The sequence below is a fragment of the Silene latifolia genome, chromosome X (genome assembly GCF_048544455.1).
Source record: "Silene latifolia isolate original U9 population chromosome X, ASM4854445v1, whole genome shotgun sequence".
NCBI lineage: Eukaryota > Viridiplantae > Streptophyta > Magnoliopsida > Caryophyllales > Caryophyllaceae > Silene > Silene latifolia.
Genome location: NC_133537.1, coordinates 268,998,951 through 269,015,769, shown reverse-complemented (window position 1 = coordinate 269,015,769; position 16,819 = coordinate 268,998,951).

Below are 16,819 nucleotides of genomic sequence, written 5' to 3'. Positions count from 1 at the left end.
TAAATTAATCACATTAATTTAAAGTATCTATTTATCTCATAAATAGAACATGCAAGTGGTTATTTCTAAATAAACTTGCATAAAATTAACATGCAACCAAATTTAATTAACTTTTAATTAATTTTAATGCATTTTTACTCAATTTTATGCCATTTTAAGTTATAAAAAGTGAAAAAATTTAACAAAAATCAAATTTTCGTCCCATATCATCTTAAGACCAGATTATTTACATGCAAGACCATATTATGTGATAAGACTAATTTTAGTAACATAATATCAATTTTATTAATTTATCTCATAAATTACTAAAATCGTCTTAAAACAACATGCATGTATTTAACAATGCTCTGATACCACTTGTTAGTAATTTAGACAAAATTAATACTCATCTTATGATATTAAAAAAATTACAAATTAATTTAAAGTGGTCTAAATCTACATGCATGCAAATAAAAGTATAAAAGATGGTATTAAACCATCTTAAGACAAAAATTCCTTACATTGTATAAGGCAAGTAAGGGCACTACAAAAGTCTCCTACCTTTGTAGTTCTTGGGCTATATGAATGTGGATGATCCTCCAAATACACCAAAATTACCAAAATAGGTAATCTCCTAAGGTGGCACCCAAGATAAGCCCAAAATATTACTAAAATTAATAACTAGTTAATAGTAGTAGTAACTTTGTAATATGTATATTTGATGTACTAATTAATATTAGTACCTTGATAATATTATTAGTTTACTTTTATATGTGTTTATTGTAAAAGGATGAACAAAATAAGAAGAAAAATATAATCTTTTGATGGTGTATATGAACCATCCACAACAAGCACACAAAGACCAATTTTTCTTCAAATTTCCAACCTTAGAAATGATGGAATGACTTAGGTATATATAGGCATGCAAATGTATACAATTCACATACAAATGCTAGTGGGAAATGCCTACCTTTTCCACTCACAATGAATGTATTAGTAGTGTATAAAAATCTGTCCAAATGGTTCCCTTCGAGTCCATTTCGATTTTCGACATTTGCCCCACAAATGCTTATAAGTCTTATATTTAATTATCTGACATAATTAAATATTAATTTGATTATTTAACACTTAAATAATACAAATTAACTACCAATGACTGCTCAACTATTAAGTAATCAGAGAACCATTTTATCAACATACAATGTGTCAATATTAACCCATTTAGCTAATTTTACAACCTCTTGTAAAATTTAATAGCTAATTAATTCCATCTCAAAACATATACACATATCGTATAAAATTAATTAATTAATTAATTAATAAATTCTAATAAATTTATTATTTAAATATCACATAATTAAATAACAAATCTCCTTGTCCCGAGTTCGTAACCCGTCATCAAATAATAAATTTACGTGACTAATTAAAAGTCAAATAATACAAGGAATTAATTATCTCGTATCTCATACAAACAATTAATTTATTCTATTTGGGCGTCATCCTATAGGCGTGACCTAAAGGGATCAGCTGATCACCGCCGTCACACGACAGTAATGTCAAACTCTAGTCAGCCAATCATTACCGATTAACGATGACCAGTTGACAAATAAATAAATAAATCCCTGATATTCCTTTTACGAGATTTATTATGTAAACGCACTTATTGTGGAGGACAGTACTCCAACAATAATAGCCTCCCTGTGGAGTACGATACCCGACTTACCTCTACTATATTAGTTGAGCCGGTTGGTTTATTTTTGATAGGATTGCGACACCCGGGTCAAGTTTTGGCGTCGTTGTCGGGGGAGGCAATTAGTCTATTTATTTGTTTATTTTAGTTTGTCTTAGTCTCACGGAATTTTAATTCCTTGAGGCAGTTCTTAATCTTTTTCTTTCTTTGTTTTGTGTATGCCCAGGTCCATTAGGTCAGAATTGTACCAGCTGATCCTGAACCGGAGCGGACTTTTCACCGTAGACAGAACTTGTTGAGAATGAATCGTTAAGAGGCAGTCCTGAGCGCTCTTGGACCTAATCTTGAACATTTTACATTTGCAGAAGATCAATCTTTAGAGGAAGATACTTCTATTTCTGCAACAGTTATTGAATATGTGAAGATGCCTAATATCGCGAGTCATTCTGAGCCTATAGTTGAGTCTATTCCACAAGGTTTTAATCTTGCAACGGAAGATGGGAATACATTTTATATTCGGCCATCTTACATTAATCTGGTGGAAAGAAACCTGTATCGTGGAGTAGCTGGCGAAGACCCGAGAAAGCATATGGAGGTCTTTACTGATTACTGTTCTACCATTCCCGCCACTGAGGGAGTGACTCAAGATAAGATAAAGGAAGTTCTTTTTCCTTTTTATCTGACTGATGGAGCCCGAGAGTAGCTAACTGATTTGGATAGAGTTGCAGCTAGAATTACCAATTGGGAGATCTTGGCTCTCGCTTTTTACAAAAGATACTTTCCTCCACAAAGAACAAATGCATTGAGAGGGAAGATTACGAGTTTTAAACAAACTCTAGACGAGAAATTGTATGAAGCATGAGGTCGGTTTAAGAAGCTTGTTCGGTCCGTCCCACATCATGGTTTTAACCAGTGGTTTTTGTGCAACCAATTCTATAACGGGTTGTATGATGACCACCGTACTATTTTGGATGCTGCAGCCAAGGGTCGGTTTCAAAAGAACATTGATGGTGATAAGGGCTGGGGAATTATTGAAGAGATGGCCACCCATTGTGCTGAATATGAGAATCCTAGAGGTGGTATTAGAACGGTTTCTACTATTGATAGTGCACTTGTGGCTCAGCTGGAAGCCATGAATGCCAGATTTGATAAGTTTATGTTGCAGGCCACGGGGAATCAACAAACGGTTTACTTGTTGTCTAGACAAGAAACCGTCTCATATGAGAGATGTGGTAGTAATGATGGTCATACTACCGTGGATTGTTTAGCTGAGAAGGAGCAAGTGTATGCCATTCAACAATATAGGCAAGGAGGCTCCTATTACAATAATCAAGGTGGAGTTCATCCCAATTTGAGATGAACTAGTCAAAATGTCTTGAATCCTACACCTCAACCGCAGAAACAAGCTTATGTGCCACCTCATAAAGCTCAACAACAAGGCTTTCAAAAGCCCCCATCTTTCCCACCGCCGCAACAAGGTGCCTCTTCTAGTGGAATAAGTGAAATAGCTGAGTTAAAGTCGATGGTGCAATCATTGACCATCCAATTGCAGAAAAGTGACCAAGCGGAAGACGCTTCCATTAAGTCACTTGAATCTCAAATGGCTCAACTGGCTACCAATCAAGCTTCGAGGCAACCGGGTCATTTACCGTCATAACCCGACAAGAAACATAATGAGACAGTGAATCTGATAAATCTGAGGAGTGGTCTTTCTTATGAGGGATCCAAAATTTCAGAAAAGAATGCTGAACTTTTGACCTGGAAGCTGAAATTACTGCTCATGAACAGTCATCTTTTGACGAAACAGTGTTGACACCACGAAAGGTCCTCGATCGATTGATTTCTGGTGTTCGATCCAGGAATATTGCCGAGGAAGTTCTCGATCGAGGAGACAGAAGTGCTCGATCGAGCACTGTTGAAAAGGGAGATCTTGATCGAGTAACTGAAAGTACTCGATCAAGCAAAGCTGCTGAAAAAGTTACTCGATCGAGAGGAACTGATAATCGATCGAGTAAATATAATGATGAACGTGATAATACTTTGGCGAAAAGGAATGAAGGACTAACTATCCCAATTACGGTCCTATTTCCGAGGCGATTGCAGAACAAGAAGATTGAACAACAATTCGGTAAATTTGATGAAATTTTGAAAAGTCTTCATGTTAGTGTACCTTTTGCTGAGTTACTAACCCAGGTACCCTCCTATATGAAGTTTATAAAAGAAATTGTAACACGTAGGAGGCACATTAATGACCATGAGATGGTGGCTTTGACTGAAGTGGGCACTGCCCTAATTCAAAATAAGACCCCATCTCAATTATCTGACCCGAGTAGTTTCTCTATACCATGCCATATCAGGACCTATTTCATTGAAAATGCAATGTGCGACTTGGGAGCTAGTTGAGTGTCTTACCGTTGTCTCTCACAAAGAGGCTTGGTTTGACCAAGTTTCATTGTACTAATATGACCGTACATATGGCCGACCGTACTTTATCACGGTCCTTAGGTGTCTTAGAGGACATACTGTGGACATGGCCTACCTGCACGCCCAGCCGATCTATGGACATACATCGGTCTTTTGAAAGCCATGCTCGGCGGCGTAAAAATGCTTTCGACCGGATCGTTTTAGATCGGTCGGTTTCGTCTCGGTAAGGGTCTCGAAACGATTAGAGATGTTCGGAGTCGCCACGAAGCATTTGTGGGATGCTTGGTACCCATTTGAATCCACTTTATACCTCGGTCAAACAAAGAACAAAGCAGTGTTTGACATAGGTACTAAAGATAAGGAATCGTCCCTCTTTAGCATCCTATCTCTAGAATGACTCTCGCACGCCCTAGATAAGGTCGTCCAGTATCCAAAGTTTCTGAGTAAGAGGTGAAGGTACGTATTGGGAAGCCCTTTAATCAGACACCCAATCCCGCCCGCGGTAGCGGCCTCCATTGATCGATCTTGGTTGGTTGAATGCAAAAGTTGATAAAACGGTTTAAATGCATGAATGCGCATCCAATAATTTAAACCTAACATGTGAGAGCTTTCTAAGTCGGTTGATTTAATCCAAATATCAAGTATAAGATGTCGAGTTGGATTAATGGTTGATTTGCATGCAAGACGGAAATTTAACATCCATTTACCGTATTAGGTTTATGGTGCATAACGTGATCCATTTGTCTTAGTAAAGCATTTTGCAAATGTGATTTTTTGAATGAGCAAATAGTCATCTGATCCGTCCTATATCCGGGCTAACCGGAGTCAGGATCGTCCTAGACTAATGCTGGAAAGGGAACAAGCCCTGTGCCAGGCGGCCATATGAGGCGCGAGCATGCCGGCGGTGTAAGGGGGCCTCCCCTGGTTTTGGAAATAAGAAAGAAGGGGCATGTTTTAGGCACGGGTCAACCAACGGTTATATGCCGTGTTCTGACCATTTGGAAAACGTTTATAAAACGTATTGAAAAATGGGTATTTGACCCGATTTTGTTTGAAAGGGTCGTTTAGACCACATTTGTCTATTTGAGGGACGAGACTCGAACAATCATCATTATTTTTATGATATTTGGTGTCGAGTTCGACCTGACAAGCTTGACATGAATAGTTTTGAAAATAATTATGAACTAATTGTTTTAAGTTCATTTGAATATAATTAGTCGATACTCATCATCGTACCCGGGTTAAAATCCGGCATGGTATGTAAAACCAAGGATGACTTTGTGTTGGTGACTAATGTGCTTGTTTTGAAAATGTAAAGAAATGATGAAAGGCTTTAAAATACCTCCCAAAATGTAAAGAAATGAAATAAAAGGCTTTAAATACGTTTTAAATGTTATTAACCAAATATTATCACCGAAACACGGATTTAACCGTCATGGTATGAGGAACCAAGGGTGAAAAATGTTTTATGGTTAAAAACAAATAAAGTAAAAAAAGGTTTGAAAATATTTGAAATGGTAAAAACTGATTACAAATATGAAAATGGATTAAAGGGGAAAGACGAGAACAAACACCATTGAGGCGCGAGCCTATGTGCAAAATAAGGGGCTTCTGCCTCAGTCTAAAACTCAGTTTTGGCTCGTTTATCCCCATGTTTTGGATCGTGTTATGCATGTCTTAGCATGTTATAGTCATAAAACAAATGAAGACATGATAAAAGAAGGATTTTTACACCCTCATACTTACATGTTTGGTTATGGCGAGAAACCGACATAAGTGTAACAACTCGTTTGGTCGGAAAAGACTCGGTTTAAAACTGTTTTGGTAAGTAAAAAGAGTGTTTTATTAAGATTAGGGACGGTTTAGTGGTCAAAGTGGTTGGTCAAGTGAATTAATGCACGATGACGGTACCAAACAATCTATAAGGCTTGTATTTACGATCGGTAGGTCGTAAATACGCGTCGGATTGTGACTTAAGAAGTCGAGTCGAGAATTTTAAGGAAGAAAAGCGGGGGCGGACACTTCGCGTAATTTCTCAAATGGGAGCATTTGAGGGGTATTTATAGGAAAATGAGTGGTTGTGTGAGTTTTGAGCGACGTGGCCACCTGGGCTGCTCAAAGAGGCGCGAGCCACGTCGCGGGTCTTCGAGTTGTCCTGTCACTTTCACACAAGTGCAATCATGATTTGTTCTATCCTAGGATTTGTAGTCATATGTTTGGTACTTGACCATTCATGAATCCGGGAAATCTTAGTATGGAAGGCTTTGAATGTTTTATTTTTGGTTGTTGACTCGGTTTGGCTCGTTGTTGGAGTCGGGATTTGAATGTTTGAGTCGGTTTTTGGTCCTGTGTCGGTTTTGACTCTAGTTAGTGTCATTACGACCCCGTCGTCGTGCATTAAACACTCCAGGTCCTTTTGAAAAGTTTTAAAATGTTTTATTTTCGAAATCGTTTTAAGTTTTCCGACGTAAAGTTGTACACAAACTGTCGATCAAACGCCGCGATTCCAAAACATGTTATAGTCCGATAATCATCGGGTGTTTGTTGAGTCTCGGCCCGATCTTGGTATCTCTGATCCCCAACTTTGACTGAGGCATGGACAGGGCAAAAGTCAAAGTAGAGCCCCCAGGTCAATCGAAGATTACAACCTGGAGACCCAAGCGACGTCGAGGCGGCACGAAAGGATTCGGGCCAAGGACCTGCCGCCGGGAAGGGCGACGCCAAGGCGACTCGAGGGTACGAGCCGAGGACCTGTCGTCGGGAATAGTTTAGAGTCTATCGACTGTCCGTGCGGGTCGTTTAAAGTCCGTTAGACTACGTTTAAAGGTTCGCCAGCCATAAGAAGGAGTCATACCTGAGGCATCATCGGATACGTCCTTGCATGTTTGCGGACAAAGGCTCGCCAACCATGGTGCGTACCTGAGGAGGGCTCGCCAGCCGAGATGCGTTGTAAGGCTCGCCAGCCGCAACGCGTAGTAAGGCTCGCCAGCCATGGTGCGTATATGAGGAGGGCTCGCCAGCCGCGATGCATAGTAAGGCTCGCCAGCCATGGTGCGTACATGAGGAGGGCTCGCCTGCCGCGATGCGTAGTAAGGCTCGCCAGCCATGGTGCGTATATGAGGAGGGATCGCCAGCCGCGATGCGTTGTAAGGCTCGCCAGCCATGGTGCGTATATAAGGAGGGCTCGCCAGCCGCGATGCGTAGTAAGGCTCGCTAGACATGGTGCGGTCGGTTGATCGACCGTGAGAATAGCCGTGTCGGATGGGATTGTTTTGAAAGTAACGGACTCATGATGCCGCCGTAAAAATAGTGAATTTTGAATTTCCACTATCACTGTTTCTGAAATAAGCGGGTTCCGCGAGGAAGCCCTTTGTTGACATTTGAAGGAATAGTGAATTTGGAATTTTCACTATTCGTTTTTGAATTTGAAGTGGCGGTTTTAATCGCCGTTTGTTTGAATTTTTTGAAGGAAATAGCAAATTTTAAATTTCGCTATTACGACTGAGGTGACGGTTTATGTGTCGCCGTTGACATGTGATAGAAATAGTGAATTTGGAATCTTCACTATTACTTTTAAAATGAAGGTTTATGTTGCCGCCGTTGACATGTGTGGTGAAAATAGTGGAATTTAGTTTCCAACTATTATTTTGAAAATGATGGTTTTAATTTCCGTCGTTGAAATTTGACGAAATAGTGAATTTGAGTTTTCACTATTATTCTTGAAATTGAAAATTAAAGAAATAGTGAATTTTGAATTTTCCACTATTATTTTGTTTTAGAAATTGACGGTTTTAATCGTCGTCATGGTAACTTGAAGAAATAGTGAATTTTTGAATTTTTCACTATTGTTTTGTTTTTGAAATTGACGGTTTTAATCGCCGTCATTGTAATTTGAAGAAATAGTGAAATTTTGAATTTTTCACTATTTTTTGTAAATTGAAGTGAAAATGGCGGTTTTGATCGCCGTTTGTTTGAAATTTTTGAAGGAAATAGTGAATTTTGATTTCACTATTTGTTTTATTATTTGCAAAATGACGGTCCTTAATATCGTCATTGAAAACTTGAAATTTATTATGGGAAATTGGGCCAAAGCCCAAAATTTTGCTGAAAGAGCAAGGAACATCTGATTGAGGCGCGAGCTACCTGGCGAACCAAGGGAGCTTCCCTATTTTTCTGTAAAAGACGCGAGGTTGGTCCGCATGCCATTCCCTCATTTAGTGTTCAACCTTCGACATAAACACACAAAAAACCACCATTGAAGGTCTCTAGCTTGCTTCCATTCGTTCTATCATCAACAATGTCATCTCAAGGTATGTATTCCCTCTTGAATCCATTTTAATTTGTTGGTCTTTTAGCTAAATTGAATTAGGGCGAAGATTTTACCCTAGAAAATCGATTTGGGCGTTTTTTATTTAGCCCATTTCGAGTGAAATTTATGATTGCATTAGGTTAGAAACCTGTTTAGGAGTATAAGGGTGCTTTTAGTTTGCATTTTGGTCTCCGTTCCCGCTCCCTATGCTCGAAAAACGTGAGTGAGGTGGAGAAACCGTCTCATCTCACAATACCAAGTTTATTTGCTTGGGTAATGGGTCCCACTAGGTTGTATTGTAGTCGGGAAAGACCGTATTTGCCATTGTGGACCTTTGTTGGGTATTGTGGACAAATTTGGAATTTTTGCCTTTTGTGACGGTTTTATGTCTGACGGAATAAGCGCCTCTTTGAGCTTGAATTGAGTCAGTTTGCCTTGAAATGGACCTTATTGGTAGTTTAGGTCGTCTTCAGGCGTGATAAAATCACGTTGCCTTGTTGTGGTCGTTTTTTGAATTTTTGACCGGTTTGCGCTCAAATTGGCGTAGAAATTTGTAGACACCTCGTTTCTGCACCCCTCGCAAACCACCCGGTGATGATTGGGCCGCATGTTTGATTCGCGGAACGATTTGTGACAGTTCGTAAGATTATCGTCAAGTGATTGCTCAAATATTAAATGTCAACCTCTTAGTTGTCATCTACGTGCCGATACGGTCGTTTTGGCAGTAATTAGAGTACATTCGGAGTCCGGGTCAAAAACCGTCTCCATTTTCGATAGCCGTTAAATCCGAGTCGAATGTTCTGGAATGTTCCGGATATTTCTATTCCATATTTATCAAATTTTATCTTTTGGCAAACAATATCCCGTAATATTCAAAAGATAATCGAATTAAATCCGTCCTACCATAACTTAAACACGGAAATCTTTCTTCAGCAGGAGGAAACCTCCTGGGAACAGACGCAGCAGTGTCGCGCCTCTTCCAAGAGACGCAGTGGCTGCTGCGCCTCTTCCCAGGCCCTTCTTTGCATGATTTACGTATCTTTTTTCATATTTTTCCGAGATTCACTTCCAAAGAGTCTCCGAAACCCTATTCCTTCACGTGATTAGTATAAATAGGAGCTTTCGTTCCTCATATCTCTACCGATTGGAAGAAAGACAGATACGAAGAACTCATCCTCCTGGATGAACGTAGGCTACGTGCCTTACATAATGTCCAAACATATCAAGCACGTATCAAACGAGCTTTCAACAAAAGAGTTAGGCCAAGAAACATCAAAGAAGGAGACTTAGTACTCAAATCGGTTAGAGTTCTTTTACCTGTCGACCCAAGGGGAAAATTCAAACCTAACTGGGCCGGACCATATCTAGTCAAATCAATACTCCCAGGGGGTGCGGTTAGAATCACAGACTTAGATGGGAATGAGTTCTCAAACCCCACAAATCTCGACCAACTGAAACGATACTATGCCTAGGATAGAACAGAAACGCGCCTCGCGTAAACCCACGTGTCGCTCTTGTGGCACTAAATAAACGGCCCCTGGCCTATTTGAATGTCACTATGCTCTTGCATCTTGGCAAACTTGTCCTCCTCATATCATCAAACAAACTAAATTCGCACCTCCAGAGTAAGCAAAAGCTCATGCTTATTTTCTATGTTCATTACAAGCTCTTGCTTCGAACAATTATTCTTTTACATTTACTCGAACTACGCGCAAGGGTTTGATTTCGCTTTTTAAGTGAATACGTAGGCAATCCTTCACGGGATTCAACCCACCGTCATATTTAAAATGTAAATAGAAGGACATTTGCATTGCATTTGAAATTCGACAAGGATAATAATAGAAAATACCAACGGTTTCATAACCATTCAACCTTTTTCATTTCATTCATCCATTTCCTAATAAAAATAGTACGACAAATAATAAAAATAGATAGGCTAGGATTCTAAAAATCCCTCCTTTTTATTACAACAATAATAATAATAATCAAATAATAATAATAAGACTTGGGCTATTCCTCCATCTTTCCCTTGCCCTTGTCGTTCTTGTCATATTTCTTGTCACGACCTCGAGCCGGGCGCTCTTGCACCACTTCAGACCTAATCACCAACGGTCTTTCTCGAGGCCTGACTCTTCCGTTCTTGCCAATCACCATCTCTGCGACAGGAGTAGTCTTCGATTTCTTCGAAGGATGAATGACCTGAAATCCAGCTTCTTCTTCTCCCTCTGTCAGATGCTTCTCCTTCTCTTTCTCTCCCTCGCGCACTTTGTAGTCAACGGGCTCGCGCTTCCTCAGTCTTTCGCGCTCGTCCGAAGTTGCAGCCTTTCTCCACCTCAGATAGGAATCCGACACCCACAAAGCATTGGCGGAGAAACTCAGGAACCACATGTTTCTTTGGGCCCACTTCATAGCCCACTCTCTTCGGCTCTCGGTAGTCAACGCCATAGCAGTCTGCGGGACAGTGTCAAGCCTAGGGATCATCTGCTTCAATCCGACTTGCCTCATCAACCTCTCAGGAAAGATGCATACCATAAACTCCAATCCAGGAATGCGCACGGACCTAGTAGGATCCAAAGAAGATACTCCGGTGTGAGACTTGAGGTGCCACCACGGTACAACCCACCGATCAAAGGGCCATCATCGATCTTGACTTGTTCTTCCAATAGTCACAGACCCGAGTGAAATCCACCATGTACAACCTCGTCCTCATCGAAATCATACGGGCATGATAGGAAAGTGCATGAACAGGGGGCTCGAGCAATCGGAGCCGTTCCATAAGCCAAACCTACCAAAACAGGTATTAGACACCCGCAAAAAAAAAAAAAAAAAAAAAAAAAAAAAAAAAAAAAAAAAAAAAAACAAAAAAAAAAAAAAAAAAAAAAAACAAAAAGGTGTCTTTTACCCGTAGGATGACGGACTCCCAAAAATGGAAGATCGCGGTTGGATTTCCTATTATCCAAGCCCAAGATAATCTCCCTAAGCATAGACAAGGTGGGCTCTGCGCGACTCCATTTGCTCAATAAGACCCAATAGACGGGGATCACCTCGCGCTTCTTCGTCAACATGTCCCCGAAAGACATATACATGAAGCAAACAGAAGCCAAATGCTCTCCTTCTAGCAACATAAGAGACAGAGGGTCGGCCCCGTTGATGAATCGATCTATAAAATCCAACATCCGCACGCCTTTCGAAGTAACAAGACGATCCACCTCGAGTCGGGTCGGTCAAGCAAATCTCTAAACTTGCTCTTATACCCTTGAGCGAGTAGAAGGGATGGCAGGTAAATGTTCGGGGTCCCACCCGCCAATAGCAACAATTTCCTCCGGAAAAGGACAAATATCACCTCCTGGGAACGCAAAAACATGATAATTTGGATCCCAATAATCAAGGCAAGCATCCAAGAACGGTTTTACAACCTTAATGAGTTTCAAGCTCAACAAAGACCCAAGGTTATAAGCACCCATATCATGCTTCTCCGTGTTCGAAAATTCATTGGTCCATTCCTTCAAGCGGATCTCCAAAGTATTCATGATGATAATTTTCTCTTGAGAATTTGTTTTGAGAATTTTATGAGAGGCGAAGAAGAAGAGACGGAAGAATTATATAATTTAAAGCTTCAAACGCGTTTCTATTTATACCAATTCTTTGTTTCCAAAAATCCGCCAGAACTACCCCCGCTTGGGAACAAAGGCGCGGCACTGCTGCGCCTCTTCAAAGGGACGCAGCTCATGCTCGCGCTCTTCCCCTGTGCTCACTTCTGTGATTTCCGTGTTTGGATCTTTCCTAATTCTATAACGAATAATTTCCTATTCCTACGGGATTTTATTTTGGTAGATCCGAGAAATTTACCATGCTTCAGGTCTCCTAAATTCGCGGGCACGCATTTCGAGGCGACATCGACACTTCCGCCATTTCAGCACACTTTAAATCATTTCTTTTTTGACATAATTTATTCTTTATTTTCATTTTAATAAAATTTCAATATTTATATTTCTCCATTTTCTAACTTATAGATTTCTCTTTTTTTCTTTTTTTTTTTTTGGGTAGCCCTCCCTACCGTCCGGTCATTTCTGACAAAAATTTTTGCATTTTGGTCCTTTTGAGTCTCATTTTGCACTAATTAAAGGCCTTATGCGTATATAAAATGTATGTGTTGCGTGATTTTTCTATGTAAATTTCGGACATGATGACGCGTAAACCGTTGTCTACCAAACCTGTTCAAGAACTAACTGCAGTACAAACAAAGACAACCCAAAAGAAAAAAGGCACTCGGTACAAGGTACAAATGTACAAGCAACCGGGGCTTGCGCCCCAACAAGTCAAAAAGACCAAAATCGGGGGGCTCGCGCCCCAAACCAAGTCCAAAAATGTTTCAAAATCGGATGTGCAAAACTACACAAGCTCTCTGTGGCGCCTCCACTCGGCAACCCTCGCCGTAAGAGCGGCGATCTCGGCATCCCGAAACTCGAGCTCCCTCGACAGGCGAGCCGTCTCCTCCCGAGCTCAGGCCAACTCTCGTCCCGACTCGCGGTCACCCCGCAAACAAAGAACGAATTGGCTCCTGTCAATCAACTCGATCAAACGGAAATTAAAAAGGAGATCGAAAAATGGGTATAAAGGTTCATACCTGACGACCTCGACCGCCGACGAGTGCCTCAATGGCCGTAGCTCGTAGCCGGTTGGCCACCCTCCATAGTGCCACGAACCGAGATGGTGCGACTGCGCATTTCAAAAGAATTCTCAAGAAATTAGACAAATTCAATCAAATGTGTTCTTACACGAAAACTATGCAAAATGGGAGCTCACCCTCCGAATCAGATGCTGCCAGTCATCTAGGCCAGCATCCGTCACAGCTACGTCAAAGTCACGTAACTCGGAGATCGTCGTCCTCCCGAGTGCGCGTCGGTGTACTCAAGGGTCTCGGGGTACTCTGGGGGCTCGATGCCCGCCGCCTCAACCTCCTGCAAAGACAAATGGCCCTCGTTAATCGATGATCTTTCGTCGCAATTCTCGAAAATCAAAATCCGACAAGAAAACAAAAGATACTCACCACTACCGGCCAATACGCCAACCTCCCGTAAAGGAACGCCGAGTAATCCTCGTCGGGGAGAAGAAGGTCGTCTGCACCGACACCGCCAAGTCCGCCTCCTCTCGGCCTCGAAAGGCTCCTAAACATCGTCTGGGAGGATCGACGGAACCGCAACGCGCCCCGAAAGCACCGACGAGCCAAACGCTCGCCCGGATACCACACGGGACCCATCGACGTCCACAACAAAGAAGGACTCGAGCTCCTAGGTCGAAGGACCTCGGAACAAAAGGAGGTGCTCCAGCATACTCCGCCCAAGGTCTGGGCACCCACTGCGACAATATGAAGGCAAAGGTCATTCCTATGAATCAATTTAAAGCAAAGGACAAAAATATGAATGAATACAAATGGGATACTCACGCTTTGCTCCAAGAAGGGCGTTCACATCCCGCCGGTAGACATTGTGAGAAGAACGCTTGCTCTTCGTCCTAAGACATGACCCAATCCCTCACCACGGGATATGCCCTCTCCAACGGCTCCGTCCTCTTGGGCGCGAGGCCCGGAAAATAGGAGTACACCCACGCCTATAAAACAGAATAGTCAATGACGATCTTTCGATCTTTGATAAAAGAAAAGAATTTACTTTGGTCTAAAGGAAGGTTCATACCTCCAACAAGAGCCTGTGTCCGACGGCGCGCCAGGAGAAGTCCCCTTCTCCATCAACTCCGGACGAACCATGGCCCTCATGAAGCGGATGAGGACCGCAAAACCAGCAGTGACCCAGTCCCAACGCCCTAGGGAACTCAGGTCAGAAAGAAAGGGGAGAAGCTTCGTCGACAGCCTCTCACCCTTGTCTCCGAGGTAGATCGAAGACAAGAACCACCAAAGCCACAGACGAGCCCTCTGCTCGGCTGTACAAGGAGGAGGAGCCGTCTCCCTCCCATCGATCACCACCGATGTCGGGGTCTTCCCCGCAAAGTAATCTCGAACATAGGTACTGGGTACCAAACCCGCACCGCAACAGCCTTTCGGCGACGGGTTCCACCGATCAACCTCCTCGCCTCGGCCGAATCCGCCCTCATGCCAGTCTCCGGCCACGTCATCTCCTCAGTCCCACACGGCAGACCAGAAATCATGCCGTAGTCCTCCAAGGTGACTCCCACCTCACCAAAAGGCAGGTGAAATGTGGAAGTCGTGTCCCAGAATCGATCCAAGAAAGCGCGGACCAGGCTAAGGTTGGCCCGCAACTTCCTCTTCACGATATCCCTCCAGACCTGAACCAGAGGACCAAACGCTCCGCGCTCAATCATGGCCCTCTCCTCCTCCGACAGCCGCTCGTAATGCTCCATCGCTGTCGTATACCCCGAGAACGACCGGATGTTCCCGGCCTCCTATTATGATTTGAAACAAAGCTATCTTTAGTTTTGAAATAAATTTAAAAGAGATTTGAACAAAAATAGAAAAGGATAGGTAGTGAGTTAGGGAATTCCTATTTACCAAGCTCTTCACCGTCCTGTAGGACAAGTGACCCTCTACAGCCCACACAAGGTGCCTACTCTCCCAGGTCTCAGCCCACGCAGGAGCACCTCTCAGCTGGCGACCTCCTCGTCCGAGATGGGCCCGTCTCGGAATCTCCTCCTCATCGCCCTCCTCCTCGGGAACCTCCTCTGCAGCCCATCCATCAGCTGCGGTGAAGGCCTGCTCCAAAGCCTCCTCAACAACAGCGGCATCTACATCCATGGGATCTCTCCCGGAAGTGGAAGCATCGTCACCTGCAACGATTAAAGCAAATCCAGGCCACATCACATGATGACAAGCCTTTGTTAAGAAATTTTCGAGCCTTCAAGGCCCTAAATCGCCCCTTCTCGCCATCCTTGGCCATATTCCCACCAAATCAATCACTCATGTGATGAATAGGGTCAGGTCAAGTCCAAGTCAAGACCTAGTTCCGAGTTCGAGTCGAAAATTCGGCAGCATTTCGCTATAACGGCGATTATGCCCTAAAAAGTGTCCTGAAAAAGTTGTCACAAACCAAAATTCCGAGATGGTAGGAAGTTTACCCATCATCCAAGGGTCCCGAATATCAAATTTCATCACCAATGGGCAATCCTAAGGCCATTTTCGAAGCAATTTATGATCTAGCTGAGAAACCGTCTCAAAATTCGCTCCAGGGCTCAAAACTTGATGAAAATTCGAAGTAAATACATGGTTATGTTCCTAACATTGCCTACTACTCATTTCTAGTATCAATTTGGCATGACAAATCCATTTGGGGGAAAAGCCCCAAATTTTCGATCAAAAGGGTCGAAAACCCTAATGTTCGCGGCTCAAAATTCGACAAATGTGGAAGATTAATGCAAGATTAAAGCACATACCTCGATTAGTCATATTTTAAGCAAGCTTTTGAATCCAACCTCGACGGAAATGGTGAAGATTTGAGAGAGAATGGAGTAATTTATGTTTCGAAATAATGAACATAATCTCTTCTGATTTCGCGTTTTTACGCAGAATTGCTGAATTGGGGAACAGACGCAGCAAGTGCTGCGCCTCTTCCAAGAGACGCAGCTCTTGCTGCGCCTCTTCCTTTGTTTCCCTCCATATGGATTTTCAAAAATCCGTTGTGAGTTCGTTATTCGTGGGCCCATCGTTGGTGCGCCTCTTCCTCGATGACATTTTATCACTTTGGTCTGTTTGACGATTTCCTTTCGTTAAAACCGCATTTTATTCGATCGGCGACAAAGTATTTTGCGATATTGTCCAAATTCATTTTATCCCGCGCAGCAGTATTTCGCAGTATTGCTCAACCATTTTATCCGGCGCAGTAGTATTTTGCAGTATTGCTCACTCAAGACTTTCTTTCATAACGATTAAGATGTTCCTAGTCGTCAAATCATTTTACCCGGCGCAGTAGTATTTTGCAGTACTGCTCATTCGAGGGTTCCCCTACGACGATCAAGATGTTCCTAGTCGTCGATATGTTCCCCAACAAGAGTTCGCTTGAGACCGACGCAAGCAGATTCAACTTCCAAATTTCCCCAACTAGAGTTCGCTTGAGACCGACGCAAGCAGATTCCCCCAGCAGTTTCTACCGACGTCCTGCTGTTTTCAATATCTCTTATTTCCCGCGAAGTTCGATTAAGTCTCAGGTACGATCTCTTCTTATGGCTGGCGAGCTTCCTTACGTAGTCTAATGGACTTTAAACGACCCTCCCCGATAGTCGACAGACTCTAAAATGTTCCCGACGACAGGTCCTTGGTTCAGACCCCTTGAACCGCCTCGCGTCGCCATAGTCGTCAGGTTGTAATCTTCGATTGACCTGATGACTATACTTTGACTTTCGCCTTGTCCAAGCCTTAGTCAAAGTGGGGGCTCTGTAGACACCTCGTTTCT